The 14834-nt window shown below is 35.9% G+C and overlaps 1 long non-coding RNA gene across 1 annotated transcript; it reads right to left on the reverse strand.

The window, feature by feature from the left end:
• Positions 1 to 2856: 2856 nt before the first annotated feature.
• Positions 2857 to 14404, reverse strand: LOC136832122 (uncharacterized). The gene is made up of 4 exons (XR_010851071.1): positions 14316 to 14404; positions 6112 to 6280; positions 5863 to 5967; positions 2857 to 4286 (listed from the first exon to the last, which is right to left on the reverse strand). It is a non-coding gene; the product is annotated as an uncharacterized lncRNA (long non-coding RNA).
• Between the last annotated feature and the right edge of the window lie 430 nt (positions 14405 to 14834).

Genomic DNA, 14834 nt, shown 5'->3' on the forward strand with positions numbered 1-14834 from the left:
GCTTATTGGGTTCTATGGCAAAAAAGGAGAGAGAGAGAGAGAGAGAGAGAGAGAGAGAGAGAGAGAGAGAGAGAGAGAGAGAGAGTGTAGCTTTAGGCCAGCAGGATCTTTCCTAGATAGTGACCCCCAAGGGTTTTAACCGAATATGCATCAACCTTTGCGGCGTGTTTGGTACAAGCCCGTTGGGGATGACCGTAAAAGCATAAGCAAAACTAAATATCAAAGATAATGACCCCAAATAAATACGTCCTAGATAGTGACCCCCGAACTTTGCTGGGGGTCACTATCTAGGAAGATCCGGCTGGCCCAGTAGCACTAGCAAATATCTTATCTTCGGGGAAGGAGCGGGAACTGAACTAAAATGCATTTTTTCCCAAAAATTGAGCTTACCTACCCCATTAAATATTGGAACTTTTAATATTATGGGACTAGAACTATACATTTTCAAGATCAATATAAAAGCTGCATTGCCTTTTAACCATGGCCAAGCATGGCCACCCAGTTTTTGTACTGATTTTAACCGTAGATTAGCAATAAAAAGTCACGTAATGCCTAGTGCTTGTTCTCCTTGGTTATGCTTAAATCGGCAAGTTGATTGTTCTTAGAAGCTTCTTACAAAATTTCAATACTAGGTACAATGCACCACTGTTTAGGTAATGATAGTAGACAATTTCTTCAACTATTTATTGCAACAACTGGACTATCTACGTGTCCATGGAATTTAGTAAATGAATGGACTACACCAGCTATTTTGGCAGTTAAGGTTTTAGTAAATGATCAGGACTACATACAGTGTGCTTCACTTCAAAAAAACAATCTCCGACACATTTTATCAGTCTAATTTTCCTGTCATCCGTTTACCTACACATCAACCTAACAGCAGTCGAGTTTTAGCACATTGCATCAACAAAACCTGTACAAAGACCAATTTCCGTGCGTAAGTCAACCAGTTCAACAACCTGATCACTTCCCAGCACTACTTTACACATCCACCCAGCAGGTAAATTACATATCCATATAAATTTTCAAAGAAAAAGGACAGAACATTATCAAACCTAATAAATACTGACCACATCATCAAACTGAGAAAATATCTACTACAAAATAAATACCACAGAACTTGGACCATTTATTCCTGTACAACAAAAGGAGGAGATCGAAGAACTTATCACCCATTTCCTCTGAAGATGATTATAGTGACTTTTATCCCTTCTTTATGTCATGGACATTAATGAAGCAAAATAAGAGACACGAGTGACTTTTTATGGACCCAGCTGCACCCCTTTTCAGAGAGCCGAAGTGTCAGTACAATAGAAAGGACAAAATTGCAGACTTCCTTGGCCAAATAAGAAAATGTTAACATTTTATTCTATAGCATTTTTAAGATTCTCATCACTTTTTTATTCTATAGCATTTTTAAGATTATCACTTTTTTTTATTCTATAGCATTAAGATTCTCATTACTTAACTTTAAATCAACCATAAGATTCCTTAGACACTTCATACATTCTCGTGTGCGATTGAAGCCTGACATTTTTATCTATCACAGAGCAAAATATACATAAAGTTCTTGACAAATCTAAGTCTTTACAAATTGAGTCCTTGGTCACTGAAATGTTACATACAAATTTCCACAAACAATACTCCTTACAAAGTGATCATTACCTAAACATACATGTAACTTTACAATCTTCCACAATTCAAGACTCGTGAACTTCAAAAACCAATCGATTTACGTTGAGATTTCATATTCTAATTATGTAAGATCTAGATACAATAAATATTGAAATTTATAATTCATGACAAATCAGTAGGAATCAAATTGAGATAAAAAGGCAAAACTGCTCTGGCAAAGCTTAATGAGTAAAATTCAACTGAATGCAGACAGCAGGAATAAAGTGATCATTTTCACAACATGATTACAAAAGCAGGTAACCTTCTGGCTGCATAACCTGGGCGAATGGTTCTGCTCTCATTCAACCAGTAAATGAATCAACACTGCACATAGCAAATGAACATCAGTCAAAAGTGGAAACTTACGTCAAATCCGATTTCAGACACCCTACATTCCTTAAACAGCAAAGGAAGCACATCTGAACTAGAAGAGGCAAGGGAGTGGAAGGGGGATCGGGGGTGGGGGGCACGTTTCATCTATATAATGTTGACTGGTTGGTCAAGATATTTAATTTCTAGTTTGCGGGAAAAGGGAAGGACACAGGATTGGGGATGGACCTCTTAAAATGCCAAGATCAACAGAAAATGTCTAAGTAATGAACCCAACGTGAGAAAAAGATATATTCTTATTTTACCATCTTTCAGAGCTAACGTAGCTTGCACGGCAATTATGTAGCCCTAGAGAGAGAGAGAGAGAGAGAGAGAGAGAGAGAGAGAGAGAGAGAGAGAGAGAGAGAGAGAGAGAGAATGAATTTCCGTGAATTACGGCTGCAAAGAATACCGTTATAATACACGAGAACTGATAATTAAGTTCAAACATTCATTTCTCAACCACTGTAAAACTCTTAAAACTTGCCCATGAGCTAAGCTCTATCCTGTATTCACAACACTCTCAGCCGTCTTCCTTAAAATCTCTCATACTCCTCCATAACCTGCAATCATTGCTCATGCTAATGACATCACTAAACAGAATTGCATTACTATCCTTATATAATTTTCATATCTTTTTTGTCATTACATCAGTGAAGTTTATCAACACTCCCCATACCAGTTAACCATTGCCATTTTTCCTCCACTCACACAAAAAAACCAATAGCCTCTCACCGAACTTCCACAAAATAATATAAACCAAGGGGGTGGGAAAAAGGGCATATGAAACCGAAGGAAGTAGCAACTAAAATTAAAGCAGAGCTATCTTCATTGTTACCTCAGAGGGATCCATTAGTTCAACTAAAATATAGTTTAAACTTTCAAGAAGCTGAGTTTCAGATGGAGTTCGAACTAGAAAAGAGAAACTTGAAAATTAAGGCTAAGGGCTTCATGAAAACCATTGCTAAGCTACTAACGAACTGACTGCAGTCCAAAGTTCAAATAAATATATGAGAATCCGTATGCATCATGTTTCATTGCCTATGCAACTGAATTTTTAAACCAAGCTAATTTGAGATTTTAATCTTCTTTGGGTACATTATTCTGGCACTTTAATCTACTTTCACCAATGACAATTTAATTCCTTATGAATAGAGCGTGCGTCTGGTGTGGTATGGTGTGTGTGAGTAGTGTAGTACGTGTGAAGGGGAAGAGAGTGAGTGTGTGTGTTTGTGTGTTGTGCAGAGAGAGAGAGAGAGAGAGAGAGAGAGAGAGAGAGAGAGAGAGAGAGAGATTATGGGGTTGGTCAAACGATTTCCCACATTCCAAGGCCTGATTCGGATATGAATGAAAATTGATTTTTAGAATACCGCTCAAAATCATCAGTAAATTCAAGTAATTTATTTAAGATTGTATGAGTTGTCTAGCAGAAGTACAAACTCTATATTGACATTTCTAGATAAAGTTCCCTACTTGTGTAACCTAAAATCGTTAGCTTTGTGATATGGCAAATGTGCTGTAAAGCCAAAATTAGTGTAGACGTAGATTTATAATAAACCAAATTCAGCTTAAATGGCAAAAACGCACTTGTTCCAACCACCTATTTTTCTAATGAATCTAGACGCAAATGAAGGCAATAAATGCTCAAATGACCTTTTGTGTCGATGAAAGTGTTTAGTTATGAAGATGTTAGAAATAAAACACTAAAGCAATGTCACATCAAATATGACCAAAAAAATTATGTAGAAAGGACCCGCCATTGCCAAAATACCAGAAAGACTGATACAAGCCGAGTTTCATGTTCATAAAGAAATATTGAAACTAGATAGTATTAAAAAGAATATTTCAACTAAATGTTTAGTCCTTACCAAATTAAATTTTATCGGCTTTTAAATTTACTTGTAGATTAGGGTGAAAAACTTACTAAATCATTTGAAAAGGCCAGCAAAACGTAGAACAGCACAATGCTTAAAGGACTTCTTGAAGTTGAATGAGGTCAAGAGTATGAACGTCTAGTTAGGGAACTATCACTGGTTATTAAATAGTAAATTTAGAATTTAAGAGCGCCATTAATGTCTGGACAAATATACCTGTGCAACTATTTTGATGGCGCATAGAAATTGCTCAGTTCTTCAATCTGCAGTGTGCCTGTAGCTCAAGAGACTTTCCTCCCAAGAAAGTTAGGAGTCCTTCAGCGCAACGCTTACCGATATTCAGCCTCCAGAATCTAAATGTGCTTTCATCTGAAAAAAAAAAAAAACTCAATTTTAGTCCTAAAGGTATCTTTCAGCACTTGCTACTCAACTTCCAGTGTAGTGATCAAAATTTCACTTTAATTAAAAAAAGTAAATCAGATGTGACAAAAACTATCATCAGCTAGGAGATTACTTGTGTGATTTATAAAAAAAAAAATCGTATCTGTTATGACATTATGCCACCTAGAGTTTTTTAAAAATGATCTAATTATCTACTGGATATTTTCTGCTGGATATTCTTCAGTGTTGTAAGAGCAAGTTGACTTGGCTGTAAGTGTCTCCTTAGTATAATAGCATTAAAAACACAAGTTAACCAAGCAATTCCAGAACTGAATTATAAAAACTTTAACCTGAAACATTACATCATAGTTTCCTTAAAAGATGTATTTTTCACATTTTCCTCAGTTCCAGAAATGAGTTAAAAGCACTACTCTGCTGGAACTTCTAAAACAACACCAAATTATACAAAAACCAAAGCTACTGATGGGACCACTTAATTCCAAGAGACTCAAGAATTAGCAATATACAATTTTCATGACAAATAGTTCAATTAAAATTTAATAAATAGTTTATTGATATTTAAGAATGATATATCAAGTTTTAAACTTACAGTGCAAGTAACTTAAAATTCCCAAATACAGTATACTATAAGACAAACATTAAAATGGGCACTTATTCCATGTATTGAAGTGCTCAAACTTTCCTTCTAAAAACTCGTTTATGGTAAAAATACTGAAGGCTGGAGATCAGAACAGATCTTGGTTTTTCATACAGGATTTTTGCTTGCAGTACAAGAACAACCGATATCTTAATGGTTACACTCTGGAAACCGAACAGCTCTAATCCTTATATTCCTTTCCTTCACCTCAAGTCACTTGATATCTCATTACCAGGTGTTAGAGAAAAGTTTAAGTTTCAAAAGCATGTAAACTACCGATTGTTCAAATTTTGTATTAATTCAAACAGCTGTTCATGCCTTTCTCAAAGTTTTATAACCAAACCTTGGACTTGAAGCTTAAACTCTTACCAAGATGTTTAATGGTGGTTGATGGTGAATTTGCAGTTGGGTGTTAGTCTTGCTAACGTCAGGTGAGATAGATAAGCTTTAATCTGAATCTATTTTGTCTCAAGCATATCCAAGATCTATCAAGTGTAAAATTCCTTAATTTCCTGGCTTTAATAAAAAAAAAAGTGACTTATAACTTATAACATGACATTACTGAAAAATCTGAAGGTCAAAAGTATTGTTGCATAATCCTATGTTGCATAATCCGAATACATGATTTCTATATCTTAATTGTTACCAAAAATAACCTTATAGTCACCATCCCTAACCACGAATCCAAGTTTATTTTGGTTAACGTTCCTGGACTTTTATTCCTCTTTTCAAATGGTAGGACTATGGTTCAAACCACCTACACATCCAAATTGATCTCTAGTTTTAAACTGCTTGTTAGTTACAGCACTTCTAATTTTCACGAAAGAAAAACTTTCCTTATCAATCATCTTAACTGACACGAAAGCAGCAGTTTACATCCTTCAATTTGCAAAACTGGTCACTTACCTTTTAACACTGTCATTTCCATAAATCTAAGGTTCATACTTTACCGAATAGCCTTCAGTTCGCGACTTGGAATAATGGCAACTTTCTCAGAAGAATGGATCAGTCCTGTGGAATAAATTAGGTTTACATAAGTAAACAAAAAACTACTCCAAGGAAAGTAACAAAAAATAACTATGTACCATTATGTAGTATCTGGCTTTAAGAAATTATTTTGTAATCTAATATTACCGTGGATCAAAAACTACTCACCTGATTCAAGGGATCAGTGTACCTTAAATCAATCTTGACACTACTCCAGGCCTGCATTTACTTTGGGCCCTCCAATTTCATCATTTGTGCGCTGAATATTTTGATATTGTAATATTCAGCATAAGTTGACTCAATCTGTTATGGACCATGAAACAACACCATCATCCATCTGGTAAAGAAAACAAACTATTTCACCTTGATTGATTTGAAAGAATCTGAATCACAATTCCCGAGATACTTTAAGTAAATTTTTAATGGTGAAACTTCCAACCTAAAACTGCCCTAAAACTGCTTGCAATAAAAAGTCTACCAACAAGTAATTTGATATTGACTTTGGGAACACCACATTTTCTGTGTTAATCAAAATTTAAAACGTCATGCTCCAAATATTTTTAAAATGGGGCCAGAATTTGTACATTCATTTTAAGGCCTCGTAACTCTTACAAATATTCGTCGTCTTCATAGTTCAAAATGTGCCATTTCTTTGAGGAGATGCGTGTCAATCTTTAATTATTCATCCTAAGGTTTTGCTTCTTTAAATCCCACAGCTTAGTTTAACTGTACCTCTCCTCAAAAAGCATTTCCCAACATTCATATTTTAGAACACTATAACTGCTATATAACAGCAGAGAAAGCCTTAGATTTAATTATCTCATTTTTTAACATGCAGAGAGAGAACCTAAGCAACATGACTAACCAAACAATTATGTCAAAATGAAATTGCATTTGCTATAAAAAAAACTCCAGCATGCAGCTGTAGTTTATTACAATACACATTTCACGTGCTAAGATTATTACTCAGCCAGTTTTAATCTTAAATTTTAAGAAATATCTGACTAAGACGTGAAACCAAAACAAACCAGTCACAGACTCAAATAGTGTTTCATATTTATTTGGCTGCCCTTACGGGATAACAGGTAGTATAACCTGCTGCTCCTCACAATGACTAAATAGCACTGTGCTTCAATAAGCCGGACTAAAATATTGAACTCATAAATAAATCGCCTAATTTTTATATGTAGCAAGCTGTACAAGAGATGGATTTCAAATCCCGACAGTTTCTTATATTTCTATAGCTAGTAAAACTCCTCTTTTAGTGGTACAAATCATGCACGGCAAGACTTACAATAATTTCCTCCTAAGCCTGTTTTGGTGAAATTTCATTTCACGCAGGTGTTAAAGTCACTTAAACATGTATTATGAATTGGAAAGTAGTGCAAAAAACCTTAATGAAATTTAGTTTCTTCTGAACACTGAGTCATTAATCTTATACTTCAGGAAAACTACACTACCCTGCTGATCCCCCGCGTAACAGCTTTAGCGGTCCATAAAATACTTAAGAGAAACCACTAGCACGGCAACCTTTTGTCCAAACAGTCTACAAAATGAAATCAACCTAAAGGAAGGCATAATTGCACAAAATGTCCATGCTTCAGCACAAAATGTCCATGCTTCAGCACAAAATGTCCATGCTTCAGCACAAAATGTCCATGCTTCAGCACAAAATGTCCATGCTTCAGCACAAAATGTCCATGCTTCAGCACAAAATGTCCATGCTTCAGCACAAAATGTCCATGCTTCAGCACAAAATGTCCATGCTTCAGCACAAAATGTCCATGCTTCAGCACAAAATGTCCATGCTTCAGCACAAAATGTCCATGTTTAAGACAATTTGCTACAAAAATAAACCACCTCCTCCAAAAATAACTCTCCTCGAAATTTTTCTTTCACCTCTCCTATCATGGAATTCATAATAGATAGTGAGGATAAGATGGGATCAGTCTGTCTTTAGCTTACCCAGATTAAACAAGAATCATGAACTTCTTGGGAAAAGTAGTATACATAGCATGTTATACCTAACTATACATTCTCCACTCGTTCCAGTAAATAACCTAACCATACAACACCTCTCGCAGTATTTTTCTAGTCTTAAGATATGAGCTCCATATATTTAAAAAAAACATTTGCAGCTGAAGAGCATCATTTAAAATGTTACTCTCATGACCAACCACAGTAGGGTTCCCCCAATTCAAGTCTGCACTCTTAAGAAATCCAAGTATCCCTAGAGGGAATTTATACACTGCATTTTATATTCAAAATTATCCCTAAGTGCTCTGAAAAGGGGAACTATTTTTGTGGGAACTATTTTTGTGATCGAAGTTTGTCTTAATGTGAACATGACCTTTTATGAAGTTATGTACTTTTTAGATGCTAATTTCTGACTTTCGACCCCAAGAAAAGTTTCAATTCCCCTGGGTATCCATGACAGATTTCTGTTTTTATGGAATGTGCAGTGCCATTTCCTGCTTCCCAGAACCTTCCGTCAAGATCTGAAATATTACAACTTCAATTAATATATGGAGTTTTAGAGATCTACCTCAGTTTTCTCGCTCATCTTGAGCGTCTTGATCTTATCATACCTTATTCCCTCTGTGGTTTCATTATCATCGTGAACACACTAACCCAGACATATCACCTTTATTAATAAACCAGACCTTTGTCAAAAGTAATAAATGTGAAAAGTCTTCACCAAAGTAGGAAAACTAACGGCAGGTGATTGGTTGAAATTAAATCCATCCTTGTGTCAACACTAGCCCTTTGCCCAAAGGCAGCCTATAGTGTTTTAACTGTTAGTTATTAAAGAGCTTACTGTAGACCTCTGAACACAAACTTTTGCTGTCAAGTCAGAATTAACCTAAAAATTTTGAGAAACAAAAGTCACATGAGTAAGTGTATAGAGGTCTCCATTCATTGGCTTTGTGCTGTTTTGTGCCATTCACCTGTCAACAGTTGAAATTCAGAAAAAAAACGTTACTTCCGTCGGTCAATGGCAGTAACGGAACTAGTCAACATTGACTTAAAATATAAAAATCGGCAGAAACTAACCACCTTGGGATCCACAGATCATTAAATATAATAAGAGCATCGGTACTCTTCAGGCATGACAGCGAATTGCCTAAAGCGAGGTCAGGACCCAGGTGAAACTGACGGCAAATCTCGAGCGGAGTATCCAAGAGCACGGCATGAAGGCTTGAGTTTTAGGACAAACAGAAAGGGAAAAACAAACCAGGGCTAACTCATAAGAACGACCTAGGGCGAAACGACTCAGGGTGGAAAAGGGCAAGGCAGCCAAGGGCGAAACGACTGGGCAAAGTCTGAACGAATTCAGGAAAAAAAGTTTCAGGAAAAAAAATTTCAGGAAAAAAAGTTTCAGGAAAAAAAGTTTCAGGAAAAAAAGTTTCAGGAAAAAAAGTTACAGGAAAAAAAGTTTCAGGAAAAAAAGTTTCAGGAATTCCTAGACAGTGATCCCCAAGTGTTTTAACCCGATATGTATCCACCTTTGCGGGGTGTTTAGTGCAAGCCCGTTGGGGATTACTGTAAAAACACAAACAAAAGACTGTAAATATCAAAGATAATGACACCAAAGAAATATCGTGAATTTTCCCCTGTGACTTTATTACTGGTCACCATAAATTAATGTGACTGACTTTCCTAGCCAAAACTTAATTTTTGGGACTTCTTTTTTTACTGTGACTTTATTACCGGTCACCTCTGAAACAACCCAGGAAAACCAGGGATAGGGGTGTGTCCCAGTGGAAACAAAATTGCTTAATTACCTAAGGCGAATAGGGTAATAGTGAAATCAATCTATCAATACCGACACTTGGCTATTTCCAGATCACAGTGAAACACCAATATAACCTTTTAAGATCAAACAAATCCAATTTTAGGCCTCTTTAAGCACTGTACATAACTCAGCTATTGCAAACCATAAACAAAACGCCAACTGGACAACTGGAAAAAAAGTCATGAGTTTCCAGTTGGGAACAGTTCTAAAAATCGTCACTTCTGCAAATGGAGTCCGCTACAAATTCATGTCTCCTGATATTTATGTTCAGTCTCTAAAGGTCATGAAACATTTAAAAGCAGCCGAAGACTGCCTTTAGGGACAAAAGGTACGGCGATAAGATTATTTTAGGACTAACCTTGTGTAATACACCCAAAAGAGAACAGGTATACGGCGTTTGTTTTGATATTACTATAGAACATTTAACTTGCAAGCATATATTGAACAAAAGTGAACAAGAGCACAGTAAAAATATTTAAAGCATGTGGGACAATACAACAGACTAATTTACTCTCTGAATCACTTCCAGTGATAGTGGCTTTGTTTCCAGTTCAAGTTTACTATATTTCTTCCGGTCATACTCCACCGAAGGAGCTGTGTGGGACCCACAATTTCATTCTTTAAATAACTGTGCAGCCATTCTTAGTGTTATACAACACTCCTTTTTTAATTAAATTAGCTTTTAACACAATTGAAAAACTGGATAATCTATATGTAAATGTGGCTTTTATTTCTTGGAATAAAAGTCTTCAGTGTTTTGATAAATTTGTACAAGTTCATGATTTCCTATTAGGCCAAATTGTATTTTCAAACTCAAAATCGAGTCAGCACAAGGCCCTGCACCTTTAATTGTCGCTTTAGTTTTATTTTTTTTCTATTTCCTCCAGTAGTTTTATTTTTTTTTCTATTTCCTCCAGCAGCCGTAGGAGAGCTGTTAATCAGCTCAGTGGTCTGGTTAAACTAAGGTATACTTAACTTTTATTCCTCCAGCTCAGCCCTACATCCGTCAATGCCATGCGTGGTACTAATACAACGCATTATGTCTATATGGTAGCCAACAGACTCACCGTTCGACAATATCTCGAAAAGTCTTGCAATGAGCAACCTTGTGATTGAGAAAAAAAAAGTGCTTCAACTCAAGCAAACCATTGGTCGAAAATCCCTGAAGTCTGTAGAACCGAAGTCCTTGAATCATAGAATAAGATACTGAAAGTGTGCAGCATCATTCAAATGCCCATAAGGGCGAAAATCTTACTACAAACGAGAAACGAGGCTTTTGCCTTGAGTAGTATTGCTGATACAAGTTGACTCACTTCTGCCTAGATTTACCATAAGTTGGTAGTCATTAAGTGTCTAATTTGGCATAAAACTTTTGCAGTGAAGTAACAGATAGGTTGAATTCGTAATAACTTTTTATCTGCTAGTGAGCAATTATGCTGACATCGTAATAACTTTGTAATTGGTATTGCGCAATTATAAGAGGACAAAATAACTTATCCTTGCAATTATCAGACCTAGTCGGTGTCAGATCGTGCACGTGTGCTGTATTTCAAAAATTATTTTCCCGCCTCAGCCGCTCATGGAACATTTCAGGAGAGGGACTAAAAACAAATCTTTTGATAACTTGGTTATGAAATTAGAATTAACTTATTCCGAATCATTAACTAGAGCATTTCTCGTAGAGTACAAAATATTGCAAGCCAAAAATGCTACAGATTTCAACATTCTTGAAAAAAATAGTTACTAAATGTTGGCTATCAGAAGATTTGCGATTAGGTTCCATTAAATTCGCTTAAGTGTCTGTATATAAGGGTTCTGCTAAAAAGTAGTGAATACAATGCCCATGTAAATTGGTCGTGCTCAATATAATTTTCAGGTGTCAAAACCTTACCCGAAATTTGGCTTTTTAAAAATATCCTTTTGACGGCTTAACGTCAGATTTGCCAGATACTCAGGAAAGGAAATTTCTACACGTCTGTCGGAATAGCATGACTATGCAATGTCTTCAGCAGCCTATCAAGTAAGTTAGATTTCCTATATTTAACGGGTTAAATTTGCCTGTATTTAACGGGTTAAATTTGCCTGTATTTAACGGGTTAAATTTGCCTGTATTTAACGGGTTAAATTTGCCTGTATTTAACGGGTTAAATTTGCCTGTATTTAACGGGTTAAATTTGCCTGTATTTAACGGGTTAAATTTGCCTGTATTTAACGGGTTAAATTTGCCTGTATTTAACGGGTTAAATTTGCCTGTATTTAACGGGTTAAATTTGCCTGTATTTAACGGGTTAAATTTGCCTGTATTTAACGGGTTAAATTTGCCTGTATTTAACGGGTTAAATTTGCCTGTATTTAACGGGTTAAATTTGCCTGTATTTAACGGGTTAAATTTGCCTGTAATTAACTGGTTAAATTTGCCTGTATTTAACGGGTTAAATTTGCCTGTATTCAACGGGTTAAATTTGCCTGTATTCAACGGGTTAAATTTGCCTGTATTCAACGGGTTAAATTTGCCTGTATTCAACGGGTTAAATTTGCCTGTATTCAACGGGTTAAATTTGCCTGTATTTAACGGGTTAAATTTGCCAGTATTTAACGGGTTAAATTTGCCTGTATTTAATGGGTTATATTTGCCTGTATTTAACGGGTTATATTTGCCTGTATTTAACGGGTTATATTTGCCTGTATTTAACGGGTTACATTTGCCTGTATTTAACGGGTTACATTTGCCTGTATTTAACGGGTTACATTTGCCTGTATTTAACGGGTTAAATGTGCCTGTATTTAACGGGTTAAATGTGCCTGTATTTAACGGGTTAAATGTGCCTGTATTTAACGGGTTAAATGTGCCTGTATTTAACGGGTTAAATGTGCCTGTATTTAACGGGTTAAATGTGCCTGTATTTAACGGGTTATATTTGCCTGTATTTAACGGGTTATATTTGCCTGTATTTAACGGGTTATATTTGCCTGTATTTAACGGGTTATATCTGCCTGCATTTAACGGGTTAAATTTGCCTGCATTTAACGGGTTAAATTTGCCTGCATTTAACGGGTTAAATTTGCCTGCATTTAACGGGTTAAATTTGCCTGCATTTAACGGGTTAAATTTGCCTGCATTTAACGGGTTAAATTTGCCTATATTTAACGGGATAAATTTGCCTATATTTAACGGGATAAATTTGCCTATATTTAACGGGATAAATTTGCCTATATTTAACGAGATAAATTTGCCTATATTTAACGGGTTAAATTTGCCTATATTTAACGGGTTAAATTTGCCTATATTTAACTTGACTATATTTAACTTATGAAAAAGGTTTGTTTTAAAATTACCTTACGCTAAATGACAAAATTTAGGGGATTTCAAAGTTATTTCTTATCCATATTCCCAGTCTACGAGAAATTTAAAACTGACCCTTAAATATTCTCGTGCCCTTATCCATGTTTTCAAGTGCTTCAAGTTTCGATAGTTTGAGAGAGCAGGTCAACTACGTAAAAGTAATCAGATGGGAGATTTGGATTTTTAACTCCTGTCTCTGAATTTTTTTCAGTCTACATCGATCCTTCCTAACGGATGCCCTTCGTAATCACAACGGTAATTTAAAACTTTTGAGTATCGATAGCTCCCGAAAACCCATTAAGCGCGCTCTGTGGAGAATAAAACTCGTTTGATTAAAGATCTGTGGGAGTCAGGCCGCCTAGGAAAACTACCCCAATCCCAAACTTAGCCAATCGAGTTTTGCACATGAAAAACATATGCCCTTAAACAAAACATAAGGAAAGAAGCATAAACAAAAAAAAATAAAACACAAGAAACAAGTATGCATCAATGGTTTGGATTAAACGGTTTTCCAGCACCGGCCCTCCACTAAGTAAAACCCGCAAAGAGCAAAATGTAATTCTATATATTAGCTCCGCGCCTGTTTTTACCGTTTCAACTGGTTTTTTCTATACTCTTAGGGGTTCTGATACTGGCGGTGCATTGTTTGTTGTCGGCCAAATGGAATGTCTTCGCCGTGTTTAGTACTGGCCCGGGGGTAGGGGTACCCATACGTTAACAAGTTATTGCACTTACTGGACGGGATATGAACCGTTCGAAACAGACGTACCCGTGCTCTGTCTTGTGAAGGTCGCGTATGGAAACGCCTTGTTGGATGGATTTCTGGGGTTAATTACAGGTTAATTACACTCGAGCGCCAGAAATTAAAGGCAAATTCATAATTAGCAACCAAAAAACTGTAGAAAAAGTCTAGTTATAGTGCCGTCGCCGCCGCGGAGCTACTATATAGTTCTACCGGAAAACTTAACACTAGTTTAAAACCATGATCTGACTAACTCATTATATGCAAAACACTGAATAACCCCTGGCTTTAAGGAAAGTGACAAGGCGAAATAAAAATTTTGGGTGGCGTACCAAAAAAACAAATAAAATAAAGGGCACAGAAACACTTCGGTACCAGATCCAACCTTTCTGGGATACTAAGCTTGTGGACAAAGATTTCTTAAAACCAGTCTTAATGCCCGAGACAAATCACTCGTATTCCAAAAAAATAGATAAACGGGAACTACAAACCTTGACGCCTTTTGTTAACGAAGGCTGTTATTTAAAAGATATAACACACTTATTGGGATTTGGGAGTTTAATCTCTAAACCAAAGAAATCAAGGATGCAAGAATGTCGAAATCTTGAGTTAACAATCTCTGAATTGTTACTTTAGTAGTCCTTGTGTAACACAGCGCCATCTACTCGTACTTTTGTGTAAGCCTTTCTGCAAAAAAGATACAAATTCAACGGATCTCTTTTTTTTTTTTTATGAAAATGCTACGCTGAATTAATATCACGCACAAAGGAAAATATGATATTTTCACAAATTTCCTTTAGCGAAAAGTAAAGTGAAACAAAATATACGTGTTAGGAAAACATATACAACGAACAAAGAAAAACGTGTAAGTTTTACTTTAACAGGTATGGCGCAAATAGACACCACGCAATACCAGAATACAGACTAAATGTCATTGCATTGCATATTTTCACTTCATTTTTCCCCCACGGCTATAGCACTTTTCCGTAATAAGAATTCCTCCATGGAAT

Source organism: Macrobrachium rosenbergii, chromosome 49 (assembly GCF_040412425.1).
Source record: "Macrobrachium rosenbergii isolate ZJJX-2024 chromosome 49, ASM4041242v1, whole genome shotgun sequence".
Taxonomy (NCBI): Eukaryota; Metazoa; Arthropoda; class Malacostraca; order Decapoda; family Palaemonidae; genus Macrobrachium; species Macrobrachium rosenbergii.